Here is a 15,478-nt window from a genome sequence, read left to right as displayed (position 1 = left end):
GGTTCGCCGAGGTCAGTCAGAGGATCCAATGCTATTTGGGTTATAGTGGATCGACTTACTAAGTCGGCACACTTCTTGCCAGTGAAGACGACTTTCTCCATGACGTAGTATGCGGAGCTCTATATCAGGGAGATAGTTCGATTGCATGGGATCCCAGTTTCAATTGTGTCCGACAGGCACCCGAGGTTCACATCGTCCTTTTGGAAGAGTTTACATGCAGCCATGGGGACGAAGTTGCTATTCAGTACAGCTTTCCACCCTCAGACAGATGGCCAATCTGAGCGTGTGATTCAGATTTTTGAGGATTTACTGAGAGCTTGTGTGATCGATTTCCACGGGAATTGAGAATCGAAGCTACCTCTAATGGAGTTTACCTACAACAACAGCTTTCAATCATATGTAGGTATGGCTCCCTATGAGGCATTGTATGGAAGGAAGTGCATATCACCGATTCATTGGGATGAAGTCGGTGAGAGATCAGAACTTGGTGCAGAGATTGTCAGCAGACTGCAAATGTGGTGGTCAAGATCCGAGATAGGATGAAAACCGCACAGAGTCGTCAAAAGAGTTATGGTGACAAGAGGAGAAGGGATCTAGAGTTTGTCATAGGTGATTACGTTTTCGTGAAGATAGCACCAATGAAGAGTGTTATGAGATTTGGGAAGAGAGGCAAGCTTAGTCCGAGGTTTATTGGACCGTTTGAAATTCTTGACAGGGTTGGGACATTAGCTTGTCGTGTAGCTCTACCACCGAATCTGACCGGTGTACATAATGTGTTCCACATTTCAATGCTGCGGAAGTACCTAGCGAATCCTTCGCATGTTTTGAATTTTGAGCCATTGTAGTTGGCTCCAGATTTGTCGTATGAGGAAAGACATGTCCAAATCCTAGACAGACTGGAGCGGAGACTTCGGAACAAGGTGACCAAATTGGTCAAAGTCCGATGGCTGAATCAAGCAGTGGAGGAGGCCACTTAGGAGACCGAAGCAAACATGAGTATTCGCTATCCGGAGCTGTTTGGTAAGATTTAATTTCGAGAACGAAACTAATTTAAGTGGGGGAGGAACTGTAGAGCCCAAAATCTGTACACGTAAAACCCATGCATTTATTTAATTGTTAAATTATTTAATCAAACTTAAAATTATTTTTGAGATGCATGATTTATGAAATTGCATTATTTTAAATTATTTATGTTTATGCGATGCACGTTAAATGTTTTCTCGAGTTTGATGTTTCAGGAGATTATTCGATGCGAGATCGAGGAAAAGACACCGACGACGATTTTGGCAATTTTAAAATGTGGTATTTTATTTTAAGTTAGGATTGAGTTATTTTAAATGATTTATTTAGTTTTAAGCATTTTTAAAGCCTAATATATTTATGAGGTGATTTTAAGATTTTAAACTTTTAAAGTTTAGCACATGTGTATTTTATTCTTAATTAAGAAATTTTATTAGAGGTGAGTAGGGAGTTTGTATTTTAATTACCTAAAAAATGCACACACACACACTTTTTTACACACACTCACATTTTCATATGCCTTGTTTTAAATTTGAGAGCAAAAACCTGGGTTCTATAAGCAAAAGAAGCCGCCCCCTCCCTCTCCAATTTTCCAACAAATTTTCGTTGGGTTTCTTCAAGAAAATCGAGCCACAAATTGTTCCGGATCAACCTTCGCATCTTCCCCGCTTCGGTGTCGTCGTTTCGGTAACTTTAAAGATTAAAAGCATGTATATTCTATTATTCCTGCATCAATCTTGTCATATTATGTGTTGTGATGTTTATTATGCGTAAAAATCCATGTATGATGTACAAAGTTTGAGCAGAAATTTGTTGGATCGATTTTTGAAACGCTTTTGGATCTAAAACTCAAAATTTGCTGTCATTTTAATTACTTCAACTTTTTTGTCGATTTTCTGGAAAAACTTTCAACATACTTTTTAATACCTTTGATTTGACAGTAAATTCAAAATATTTGGATAAGAAATGAGTGAGTTATGATATTTTTCGTAGGACTGCTCAAACTTCGTTTTCCTGAAAAATTTGTTCTTGACGTGTTCTTGAAGTTTAATTGTTGCAGGCTTCGTTGGAAACCGTTGGGTGATCGCTGCTGCGTTTAAGTATTGTGAGTATGATGTTGGGATTGTTTTTGGTGTGTCGGTTTGTGTCGATAGGCACTTGATTGCATTAGACTTCGTAGGATGCGTTTTGGTGTCAAATGTCCTGTTCACGTTGCGTTGTTTGTGATTCATAGTTGTTTTGGGGCGTTTGTTTGAGTTTGATTAAGTGTCATAGCATCCTAGGATGGGTTTTGAAGTGTTGGTTCACTGTCCGTATGATCGAGTGAGTAGGATTAAGTCACAAGTGTAGGGAATTCCGTTGGTGCGCAATTCCAGTAGGTACACGGACCCGAACCTAGGCCCTTACACGGGGTCCGTGCCTTTTTTCCTTCAAAATGTGCTTTTCCAGCATCTAGCTGGACCCCTACCCGGACCCTTACACGGGGTCCGTGTACCCCTTTAAATTTTTTTTTAGGGATTGTTTTTGGGTTTGATGTCATGATTTAGTACAATGATTAAACGAGGTCAAGTCCCGATAGATTTAGAACGTCATAAGGATAATTGTCATTTTTGGGTGTGAGCATGACTAATACGTCTAAGTTATGAAAGATAAGCATTTGAAATCATGTTAGTATGTGCAGCAGTGGCCCCAAGCGAGATCCAACGAATCTCTCAACGCCAAGTAAGTATGTTCGACATGCAAAAAAAAATATGTTTATGTTTTTGAGGTATGCTAAATGTCTTGTGACCAAATTATGAACGGGTTTGGAAGTCGGTGAACGTGACCGAAGACCTCTCACCCCAGTAAAGCATGACCGGGTTTAGGTCAGGATTGGAAAGCGGTAAAACATGACCATGGACCAATCCACCCGGTAAAGCATGACCGGGGAACTCATGTATGTGGTAGTGGATTTTCCCTGCCAGCCCAGTACTGTGGTTTAGTCTGATCAGGCACATTTATGTATGGGTCACTTCCTTTGAAACATATCACTGCCATTGTTAAGTCCAAACTGAAGTGGGTCTTTACAAGTCTTGTATTGATGAAAGTCTTTTAGTAGAAATCCTATCTTCGTGATAGAAGGGGTGACGTAGGAGTAATTGAAATCTCCGAACATTCTGTGAGAACCCGAATTTAATTATTCAGTATTTTGGCAAGAATTAGAAATAATTATTTTAAAGTGCTAAATTAAAATAATTAAGCCAAATAATTATACTTGTGTGTTAAAAAAAAATATGTATTAGAAAATATCAGAATTATAGACGATATTAAAATATATATCGGAGTTTTATAGGGCAAGGGAGTTGTAGATATTTGGACCGGGTCACATTCCTGCATTTGGGCTAATATTTGGATTCATGTATATATATGTGTGTGTTAATTAGAAGCCCATTTTTCCCCAAGCCCAAATTCTTTCCTCCTCCATCTTCTCGTTTCTTCTCGCCTCTTCTCTTGCATCCTATTTATTCTCCATCGTGAGCAGCTTCTCGTCGCCTCTTGCTGCTAGGAAGCGGGTCTCCATAGCTCACCCAAGATAGCCCAAGAAGTCCCTCAGCTCTCCTTGCCATAATCAACATCAAGGTGCTTGTTTCTTGTTACCATGTTTCTTCCAAGTTGCTGTGTTTCCTTTCCAGCTTCTTGAATTCTATTTTTCTTGGTTCTTTAGAGTGTGAAGAGGTTGATTCTAACTTTATTTCAGTTAAAGGAAAGCTTTTGAAGGTAATCTCTAAGCCTAGGTTTTAATTTTTGTTCATGGTAGAAGATGTTGAGTTCTGTTTTGAGTTGCAGGTTTTGTCTTCTGATTTTCGGGTTTCTATGTGTATTGCACTAAGAATCTTGAATTGTGGTTCGAATAGAACTTATAGATCTATGTGTTAGCTTTCTATAGCCACTGACAAAATGGAATTCCAATTAAAAACGGATTTGATATGATTTTTCTACCCAAATGTGTCGAAATGGAATTCTGTGTTGGATCTGTGCATATTAGCTACTGTAATTCGAGTTTATGACATTTATACGCTTGAATTCTGGAAATATGATTCAAATAAGAGTTGTATAGCTATGTGTTTTCTTTGTATTGATATAAGATTCGTTAAATTCCATTAAGAATTGAGGTAGTTATGCTCATTTTGCTGAAACTGCTCACTTACAGAATGCTGTCCGCGAATTGCGTCGGTAGTGGCGTATTCTGGATAATTCTGGGATTTATCTATTAAGATTCTGGAAATGGTTTCTTCTAAAAAAACTTAGATAATTGAGTTTCTTTCATCTCCAATTGGCGGATATTGATTTGAGTCAATGATGAGTTAGATATGAATTTTATACTCCTAAGTGTCAAACCTGAATCTGTCACAGACCTTGCATCTCATGGTTTCGGGTTTTGGGCGTTTTTCAGTGTCGAGATGATTGAATTCTTTTCTGATGTCTTCTGATGAAATATGGGATTTTGAGTTAGGAGTCAAGCCATGTATGATAAGTGTGTTTTGGTTAAGTTTTGGTTGAGTTATGACCTTAAAACCGAACTTAGGTATAAGCTGGAATTAGTAACTTGGTTTTGGCTAAGAGTTGAATATTTATTTGATGGAAATAAATTATTTGCCACAGGTTTTAGTAGCTAGGAAGCACCGAGGAGTTCATAAACTATTGTGGTAATTTAATTTGAAGGTTAAGGTACGGATTGATCGATTCTTTACAGCGTCTATGACGACGTGTAATTAAATTGATGTGATTTTATGATAATTAAGTTTTTATGTGCTCTTTGTGCTGTTTGGGTGTATTTTAAGATTATTCCTCATTTTTAAAATAAATGTGAGTCTTTAAATATATTAGAATAATCTGTGGATTTATATGCATTGTTGAGCACGCATTCATATCGAGCCATGACTCCGTTGTTCCCAAGATTTCTGTTACTTTTGGATGAGTTATTTAGGCATCAGAGCCGAGGGCGTTTAAGCGTCACACCTCTGATGACTAGCGGAAGGGCAGAGCAGTTCTGCAGACTGACACCCCTGATGCAGATGTGCAGAGCCGAGGGCGTATTTGACACGTCACACCCCTGGCACATGTGGCCACAGTTGTTGCTATCGTTTCTTTGGATCCAGATTGATACCCGAGATTATTGGTACCCTACATGCATTGCATTGCATTGATTTCATTACATGTCATTTATTTATGCTGTAATTTATTTGATCTTCGTACTGGGGTTTGACTCCTGTCCCTTGGGGCTGCTGTGGTTTTTTTTGTGATTCCATAGCAGGTTATACATGTGGTTCTGATGAAGCTGGCGGAGCGTCTGCCAGTGGAGCCCAGTGAGTCGGTTTGAGTTGGGAGTCCCCAGATATTTATACTATATATATTGAGTCATTTGCCGAGGAGATGCCTCGTGTATTTGTATGGTTGTATTATTGAGCGTTGGATATTACTTGGTGTGATCGAGCCTATTTGGCTCTGTGTGAAATTGGTATTATGTTTGTTTTATTGGACTCTATTTTCGAGTATAAATGTTTTGTTGTGTTGTTTTGGAATTTTTGGTATGTCCTATTCACGGGGAGGTCATGCCGAAATTTCCATAGGCCCAAAATGGAAAATTTTTACTCGTTTTCGCTGTGTACGCTAATAAATCCTGGTTGTTTGATAATTAATAATTAATCAGGAGCACGGGCCCTCACAGTTGGTATCAGAGCGTAACTGGGATATGCTCGAATTAGAGTATAGGACACTCGAGTTTAGACACAAATAAATTGATTGCGTATTTGATTTATTACTTACTCTTTATTTGATTTGCATGCTATGATTATTTAACTTAGCTGAGATAGAGCTGGTAGTGAAGTAAGTTTGACGCTTCGTTTATTTGTACCTAGTGCAGTAAGTTTTAACTTTCCATGAAAACCTTCAGTGCTTACTATTATTTTTCTGCTTGTGGATTAATCCTTGTGTCTTGTAGAATAGCACCGGGAGGAAGAGGCAAAAAAGGAAAAGAAGTTTTCCAAGAGTCTGAAGCTCAGAACATAGGAAATACTGAGGGTATTGGCAGAGGTAGACGTGGCCGCCCTAGAGGAAGGGCAAATCAAAATGTGAATATAGAGGTAGAGGTGGAGCAGGAACCACCAATTCGTCCAGAAAGGCATGTTGCAAGGAATGTAGAAGTAGATCGTGAAGTTCAGCAGCTGACCCAAAGAATGAGAGAAAGGGAGTTAGTGATTGCTAAATTCCAAGATATGCGTCCTCCAAAAATTCTTTGGAAATGAAGGTGGCGAAAAGGCAACAGCGTGGCTGAAAAGCCTGAACTATCTATTTAATCTGGTGGAGTACACTCCAGAGTTGAGACTCAAGTTAGCTGTTTACCAACTCAAGGATCGAGCACAACTGTGGTGGGAAGCCACAGAGGAAGCAAGCCGAGAATCTGGTCAGATAATTTCTTGGGAGGTATTCCGTACTCATTTTATTCAAGAATACTCGCCTCCATCTTATTATTCTGCTAAGGAAGTCGAGTTCAATCAGTTGGTTCAGGGAAATATGTCAGTGGGAGAGTACGCCTCTCAATTTTCTGCTCTACTAGCTTATGTACGTCATGTTTCTAATAGTGATCGTTCCAAGCTTTCGCGTTTCATGCAAGGACTGAATCGGACGATACATACGTTGGTTATGACTGGAGCACCAACTACTTATGCAGAAGCGGTAGAGAAAGCAAAGAATATTGAGGCTAGTTTGCTTTGGGGAGGATCACAACAGGTTCCATCTTTTACTTCCCAAGGTTCCGGGAGTAACATTCAGATGCCAGTGGGCATACCTTCTTATCAGCCTCCACAGTCAAACCAGCCACCGAAGCAGCAGAAATTCAGAGCTAAAGGAAAGCAGTTTAAGAAGAAGTCTTACAGTAGTTCATCTAGTTCAGGCAGTTCTCGTGGAGGAAGACCTAGTGGTTATGTTCGAGATTCTTGTGGGAGATGTGGAGGTAGGCATCCTACTACCCAGCGCACAGGAGTTCAGGGAGATTGCCATACATGTGGATTACCGGGACATTATGCTAGAGTTTGTCCTAATGCAGGAAGACAGCAGTATCAGTCCTCTCAGTTTAGCCAGTTTCCACGAGCCCCGGTACCTAGACCATCTACTCCACAGCCTACCTACCAACAGCCGAGAAGATCTACTCAGCAGTATTTTCCAAGACCTCAGCAGGCTAGGGTGCATGCTTTGACACAGGACCAGGCTCATGAGACGCCCAGAGGGGTCATTGCAGGTATATGCTTTATTTTTTATCATCCTGCACGTATATTTATAGACACGGGAGCATCTCATTCATTTCTGTCTGCTGCATTTATCGATGAACATGAGATAGCTACTACCTTGTTGTTGGATACGGTGTCTGTGTTTACCCCTGCTGGTGTGTATTTGATGTCTCTTGAGATACATCTGAACTGTGTGATTAGATTTGATGATAACCTTATGATAACTAATCTAATCAAATTATCTATATCTGATTTCGACTGTATTTTGGGAATGGATACTTTAACGAATTATCGAGCCACCGTTGATTGTTTCCATGGAGTTGTCAGATTTAGACCTTATTATGGCAATAAGTGGAACTTTTATGGTAATGATTCTTAGTCACGCATTCCATTAGTGTCAGCGATGGAAATGTTTAGACTGTTATCGGCAGGGAATGAAGGATTCATGATTTATGCAGCTGATGTGACACAGGAAGAAATGTTGAAGGTTTCGGATATTCCCGTGGTAAAAGATTTTGCTGATGTATTTCCTGATGAAATTCCAAGCTTTCCGCCTCAAAGGGAAATAGATTTCAGTATTGAGTTAATGTCAGGGACGGATACTATTTCTAGATCACCGTATCGTTTGGCTCTAGCGGAGTTGAAAGAACTCAAGGAACAATTACGAGACTTACTGGCGAAAGGTTATATTAGACCAAGTATGTCACCTTGGGGAGCTCCAATTTTGTTTGTAAAGAAGAAAGACGGGACAATGAGGATGTGTATTGATTATCGGCAATTGAATAAAGCTACAGTGAAGAATAAATATCCTCTACCGCGTATCGATGATTTGTTTGATCAGTTGCAGGGTACATCCGTGTATTCCAAGATCAATCTTCGTTCTGGATATCATCAGCTTAGAGTTAGAGAGGAAGATGTTTCTAAAACTGCATTTCGGACACGTTATGGGCATTATGAATTTTTAGTCATGCCTTTCGGATTGACTAATGCTCCAGTGGTTTTCATGGATTTGATGAATCGTGTTTTTCGAGAATTTTTAGACAAATTTGTTATTGTATTTATCGATGACATTTTGATTTATTCAAAGACAAAGAAGGAGCATCGAGAACATTTAAGACTAGTCCTCCAAACACGCAGAGCAGCACAATTATATGCTAAATTTTCTAAGTGTGAATTTTGGTTGGACAAAGTAGTATTTCTGGGTCATGTTATATCCGCTCAAGGTGTTTCAGTGGATCCCAGTACAGTTGAAGCTGTTATTAATTGGCCAACACCAGCCAATGTTTCTGAGATTCGCAGCTTTCTAGGATTAGCAGGATATTATAGGCGTTTTATTGAAAGATTTTCCGTTATTGCAAGGCCTATGACTCAATTAACACAAAAAGATCGACGTTTTGTGTGGACTGCAGAATGTGAATCAAGTTTTCAGACTTTGAAGGAAAATTTGACAACAGCTCCAGTGTTAGCTTTACCTTCAGGCTCAGGTGGATTTGTTGTGTGTACAGATGCTTCTCTGAATGGACAGGGATGAGTTTTAATGCAAAATGGGTGAGTGATTGCATATGCATCTCGACAGTTCATGATTTAGAATTGGCTGCCATTGTGTTTGCGTTAAAAATATGGCGTCATTATCTGTACGGTGAACAATTTGTAATTTATTCTGATCACAAGAGCCTTAAATATCTTTTCACACAGTCCGACTTGAACATGAGACAACGTCGATGGATGGAGTTGCTTAAAGACTTTGATTGTGAGATTCAATATCAACCAGGACGAATGAATCTAGTTGCAGATGCACTTAGCAGGAAAGCTCAAAACGCTATGCTGACATCTCTGAATATTTCTAAACTCCACGAGCATTTAGGAACATCAGGATGGACTTATCAAACAAGTGAAGATTACTTTATAGTTTCGTCTATCAAATTCGAGCCACAGATAATATCAAGTATTAAAGCAGCGCAGAGAACTGATCTGCACATTCATAGATTGAAATAATTGGTTCAAACAAATCAGTCAGATAAGTTCAGTGTTGCCTCAGATGGTAGTTTGCGCTTTAATGGGAGACTTGTGGTTCCTAATTTGATAGATCTGAAAGAAGCTATACTACGTGAAGCACATTGTAGTCGACATAGCATTCATCCAGGAAATCAAGCATTCATCCAGGAAATCAAAAGAAGTATCATACTTTGAGAGCTCATTATTGGTGGGAAGGTATGAAGAAGGAAATTTCTGATTTCGTGGCTAAATGTTTAACTTGCCAACAGGTTAAAGTTGAACGAATTAGACCTGGCGGTATGCTACATAGTCTTGAAGTGCCACAGTGGAATTGGGAGCACATGGCTATGGATTTCGTGACACACCTACCTCGTTCTAATCGTGGTTGTGATGCAATTTGGGTGATTGTTGATAGATTGTCTAAATCATCCCATTTTATTCCATATGACCGTACTTGTACTTACAAGAAAATGGCGAAATTGTACATTGATCATGTGGTAAGATTGCATGGTGTGACAATAACCATAGTATCAGACCGTGATCCAAGGTTTACTTCGAAGTTTTGGAGTAATTTGCAATCATCTTTGGGTTCAAAGTTGGCCATGAGCACTGCTTATCATCCCCAAACAGATGGTCAGTCAGAAAGAACCATTCAGACTCTAGAGGATATGTTACGAGCAGTTGTAATGGATTTCAGGGGTGGTTGGCAAGAATCATTGTCTCTGGTCGAATTCTCTTATAACAATAGTTTTCAGACAACGATCGGTATGGCACCATTTGAAGCTTTATATGGCAGAAAGTGCAGATCTCCGATTTGTTGGGAAGATGTAGGAGAACGACAGATGTCTAAACCAGAGTTTGTACAAGAAATGAAAGATAAAGTTGAATTGATCATAAAAAGAATGAAAGCAGCCCAGGATCGTCAAGCAAGTTATGCTAATAAAAGGCGTCGGCCCTTAGAGTTCCAGGTTGGCGATTATGTTTTCTTGAAAGTATCACCATTTCGTGGTACTATGAGATTTGGACGTAAAGGGAAGTTAGCTCCACGTTATATTGGTCCGTATGCAATTGTTGAGAGGATTGGCACTTTGGCTTATCGTTTGGACTTGCCGCAAAATTTGTCTGCGATACACGATGTGTTTCATGTATCTATGCTGCGGAAGTACGAGCCAGATCCATCTCATGTTTTGAGTACCGAGGATGTGGAGTTAGATAATTCTCTAAGTTATGTTGAACATCCAGTTCAAATTCTTGATCGCAAAGAGAAGCAACTCAGGAACAAGACGATTCCGTTGGTTTTGGTGCAGTGGAGTAGACATGGGATAGAAGAAGCTACATGGGAGTTAGAAACTAGAATGCGTCAAGAGTGGCCTAACTTGTTTGTAAATATGATGAATAACTCCATGTACTCAAATTTTCCTATGTATTATCAGTGGTAAATGTTTTAACCACTTTGTGTATAAGTGTTGTGTATGTTATATTTCGAGGACGAAATCTTTTATTAGGAGGGGAGAATGTGAGAACCCGAATTTAATTATTCAGTATTTGGCAAGAATTAGAAATAATTATTTTAAAGTGCTAAATTAAAATAATTAAGCCAAATAATTATACTTGTGTGTTAAAAAAAATATGTATTAGAAAATATCAGAATTATAGACGATATTAAAATATATATCGGAGTTTTATAGCGCAAGGGAGTTGTAGATATTTGGACCGGGTCACATTCCCGCATTTGGGCTAATATTTGGATTCATGTATATATATGTGTGTGTTAATTAGAAGCCCATTTTTCCCCAAGCCCAAATTCTTTCCTCCTCCATCTAGTTTCTTCTCGCCTCTTCTCTTGCATCCTATTTCTTCTCCATCGTGAGCAGCTTCTCGTCGCCTCTTGCTGCTAGGAAGCGGGTCTCCATAGCTCACTCAAGATAGCCCAAGAAGTCCCTCAGCTCTCCTTGCCATAATCAACATCAAGGTGCTTGTTTCTTGTTACCATGTTTCTTCCAAGTTGCTGTGTTTCCTTTCCAGCTTCTTGAATTCTATTTTTCTTGGTTCTTTAGAGTGTGAAGAGGTTGATTCTAACTTTATTTCAGTTAACGGAAAGCTTTTGAAGGTAATCTCTAAGCCTAGGTGTTTAATTTTTGTTCATGGTAGAAGATGTTGAGTTCTGTTTTGAGTTGCAGGTTTTGTCTTCTGATTTTTGGGTTTCTGTGTGTATTGCACTAAGAATATTGAATTGTGGTTCACATAGAACTTATAGATCTATGTGTTAGCTTTCTATAGCCGCTGACAAAATGGAATTCCAATTAAAAACGGATTTGATATGATTTTTCTACCCAAATGTGTTGAAATGGAATTCTGTGTTGGATCTGTGCAGATTAGCTACTGTAATTCGAGTTTATGACATTTATGCGCTTGGATTCTAGAAATATGATTCCAATAAGAGTTGTCGAGCTATGTGTTTTCTTCGTATTGATATAAGATTCGTTATATTCCATTAAGAATTGAGGCAGTTATGCTCATTTTTCTGAAACTGCTCACTTACAGAATGTTGTCCGCGAATTGCGTCGGTAGTGGCGTATTCTGGATAATTCTGGGATTTATCTATTAAGATTATGGAAATGGTTTCTTCTAGAAAAACTTAGATATTTGAGTTTTCTTTTATCTCCAGTTGGCGGATATCAATTTGAGTCAATGATGAGTTAGATATGAATTTTATACTCCTAAGTGTCAAACCTGAATCTGTCACAGACCTTGCATCTCATGGTTTCTGGTTTTGGGCGTTTTTCAGTGTCGAGATGATTGAATTCTTCTCTGATGTCTTCTGATGAAATATGGGATTTTGAGTTAGGAGTCCAGCCATGTATAATAAGAGTGTTTTGGTTAAGTTTTGGTTGAGTAATGACCTTAAAACCGAACTTAGGTACAAGCTGGAATTAGTAACTTGTTTTTGGCTAAGAGTTGAATATTTATTTGATGGAAATAAATTATTTGCCACAGGTTTTAGTAGCTAGGAAGCACCGAGGAGTTCATAAACTATTGTGGTAATTTAATTTGAAGGTTAAGGTACGGATGGATCGATTCTTTACAGCGTCTATGACGACGTGTAATTAAATTGATGTGATTTTATAATAATTAAGTGTTTATGTGCTCTTTGTGCTGTTTGGGTGTATTTTAATATTATTCCTCATTTTTAAAATAAATGTGAGTTTTTAAATATATTAGAATAATCTGAGGATTTATATGCATTGTTGAGCAAGCATTCATATCGAGCCATGACTCTGTTGTTCCCGAGATTTCTGTTACTCTTGGATGAGTTATTTAGGCATCAGAGCCGAGGGCGTTTAAGCGTCACACCTCTGATGACCAGTGGAAGGGCAGAGCAGTTCTGCAGACTGACACCCCTGACGCAGATGTGCAGGGCCGAGGGCGTATTTGACAAATCACACCCCTGGAATATGTGGCCACAGTTGTTGCTATCGTTTCTTTGGATCCAGATTGATACCCAAGATTATTGGTACCCTACATGTATTGCATTGCATTGATTTCATTACATGTCATTTATTTATGCTGTAATATATTTGATCTTCGTACTGGGGTTTGACCCATGTCTCTCGGGGCTGCTGTGGTTTGTTTTGTGATTCCATAGCAGGTTATACATGTGGTTCTGATGAAGCTGGCGGAGCGTTTGACAGTGGAGCCCAGTGAGTCGGTTTGAGTTGGGAGTCCCCAGATATTTATACTATATATATTGAGTCATTTGCCGAGGAGATGCCTCGTGTATTTGTATGGTTGTATTATTGATCGTTGGATATTACTTGGTGTGATCGAGCCTGGCTGGCTCTGTGTGAAATTGGTATTCTGTTTGTTTTATTGGACTCTATTTTCGAGTGTAAATGTTTTGTTTTGTTGTTTTGGAATTTTTGGTATGTCCTATTTACGGGGAGGTCATGCCGAAATTTCCGTAGGCCCAAAATGGTAAATTTTTACTCGTTTTCGCTGTGTACGCTAATAAATCCTGGTTGTTTGATAATTAATAATTAAACATGAGCACGGGCCCTCACACATTCAGAAACAAACCTTGTGCATCTTTTACGCTTTTCAGTTACTATATTCTATCTTTCAGTCAGTTTTATTACGCACTTAACTGTTAACTAATTGTGATCGACTAACAAGATCTTGTGAATTAGTTTCTCACCAAACTAATTCAAACCTTCGAAAAAGAGTCAAAAAACCGTGAGTGTTTATTCAACCCCCCTTCTAAACATTCCTCTTACTCCAACCGATCCTATCACCTTGCGTGGCTAGGAATCTTCCCCTGGCCCATAACTGACTCTAGCCCAGCCCTGGTCCAGCACCAGCCAAGCCAAGCGACAATTCCCCATCAACCGAGGCCCTATGATCAAGACATTTCGATTTCGGTCCCGACTTGTTTTCTATTATCGTTTGCGGTGTGTTGTGTAGTTATAGGACTCCTTAAACTCGTGTAAAACATTTCTATAACATATTCTAATCATGGCAGCCCCTTCTTGCACATATAAATCATGTTTTCGGAACATAATCAAGCTTTAAAAAAATTCATGAAGATTCATGAACGAAAATATTCAAAAGTGCAACTTGTTTTTCATTCAAAACTCAATTAAATAAATACTATGGTGTGATAGATGAATTAAAATAAGAATATGACATGCCTTCGCATATTTTACACCCGAATAAACGTTGACGATTGCGAAGAACGGCGACGAACTATCATGGCTTGAATTTACATGAAAAAACCAAACTCTCCTTGATGTGCTTGTGGGTGCCGTGGGAATTTTTGGAGTGAAAGAAATTATGAATTTGTTGGCTAGGGTGAATGCATGTGAATTGTTTGGTTATGGAGTGGGTTTTTGGTTTTAAATAGTTAATTAAAACACTAACTACTAGCTTAGGCCCATTAACAAGTTAATTAGGCCCATTAAGCCCATTAGTGTTTAATTAAAATTTTTTAAAATAATTTTGTTTAAATAAGTTTGTGAATTTATTAGCCGGGTTGCCAAAACGTTCGTATTTTTTGTTGAAAAACCAAGACCGATAAAAATTACGTCCCGACGTATAAAAATCACCTCAAAACCCCTTATTTTCAAAACAAGAAAAAGTATCACTCATCTTTTAAATAATTAAAAATAATTATTTAATAAAAACGTTTTCTATTTTTCAGTCCTAGGTCTCCGTTCTTCGATCGCAAATCAAATAACCTTTAATAATATATTTTAATGCAGTCATGTAGAAAAGTATATTTTAAACATGTCAACATGCACAACATAATTAATTCATGCAATTAAAATATTTATTTGAAATACACCAAGAATTTAACAACTTATATGGACGTGGTTCACGTGGATACAATAAAAATCCATAAACATTTAAAAATCATAATTTATCATATTAAAATCATAAACATCCATAAACATTTTAAAATAAATATTTTAACAGATTAAAAATCCGTAAACATTTAAAAAAAACGTTTTGATATACAAAAATCATAAAAATCCATAAACGTTAAAATAACATTTTAACATATTAAAAATCCATAAACACTTAAAAAAACATTTTAACATCAAGACATTTAAAAATAACATCTTGAAATATTAAATCATAAACATTTAAAATAAACATTTTGACATAAAAATCTCTAAACATATAAAATTCCATAAACATCCATGACCATTAAAAATAATCATATTAGCTTATAAAACAGCATTCAGGGTACTGCCATGACGTTTACTAATTTTCGGGTATAAAATTACCATTTTACCCCTAGATGTAAAATTTCACGTTTTTGACATTTTCTTAATTTCATTGACTCTAACATGCCCCAAATAATTATTTAAGTCTACATGAATTTTCTCATATTTTTATTTAGCTTAAATCGAGGACTTTTAATTTAATCTTTAAATAAGACGTATTACTGCGTTTTAATCCCGAATTAAACAAAACTTTAATATAAGATTCCCAAATTAAAAACTTAGACATTTAATAATTATTTTGAGCTTAAATATAATTTTTCTTAATTTAATAAAGCTTAAAACTAGGCTTTTTAATTAATTCGTAATTAATCGTTTCATGCGGCGATTAAATCTCGGATAAATCCAAAACTCATTATTTTGATCCTAAATTTTAAACATAGAATTTTTATTATTTATTCTACCCTCATGAGC

The 15,478-nt window shown here is 37.7% G+C and overlaps 1 long non-coding RNA gene across 3 annotated transcripts; it reads left to right on the top strand.

Moving 5' to 3' along the window:
- Positions 1–3,483: 3,483 nt before the first annotated feature.
- LOC140981494 (uncharacterized) lies at positions 3,484–13,262 on the top strand. Of its 3 annotated transcripts, XR_012176091.1 has the most exons (5): positions 3,484–3,777; positions 4,663–4,728; positions 12,279–12,344; positions 12,692–12,806; positions 12,928–13,262. It is a non-coding gene; the product is annotated as an uncharacterized lncRNA (long non-coding RNA). The 3 variants fall into 3 exon arrangements; XR_012176092.1 differs by lacking the exon at positions 12,692–12,806 and having other exon boundaries at positions 12,931–13,262; XR_012176093.1 differs by lacking the exons at positions 3,484–3,777; positions 4,663–4,728 and adding an exon at positions 11,091–11,391 and having other exon boundaries at positions 12,692–12,795.
- The last annotated feature ends 2,216 nt before the right edge of the window (positions 13,263–15,478 follow it).

The sequence above is a fragment of the Primulina huaijiensis genome, chromosome 1 (assembly GCF_012295235.1).
Source record: "Primulina huaijiensis isolate GDHJ02 chromosome 1, ASM1229523v2, whole genome shotgun sequence".
NCBI lineage: Eukaryota > Viridiplantae > Streptophyta > Magnoliopsida > Lamiales > Gesneriaceae > Primulina > Primulina huaijiensis.
The sequence above is the reverse complement of the archived record's forward strand: the minus strand, read 5'-3'. Positions and strand labels throughout refer to the sequence as shown.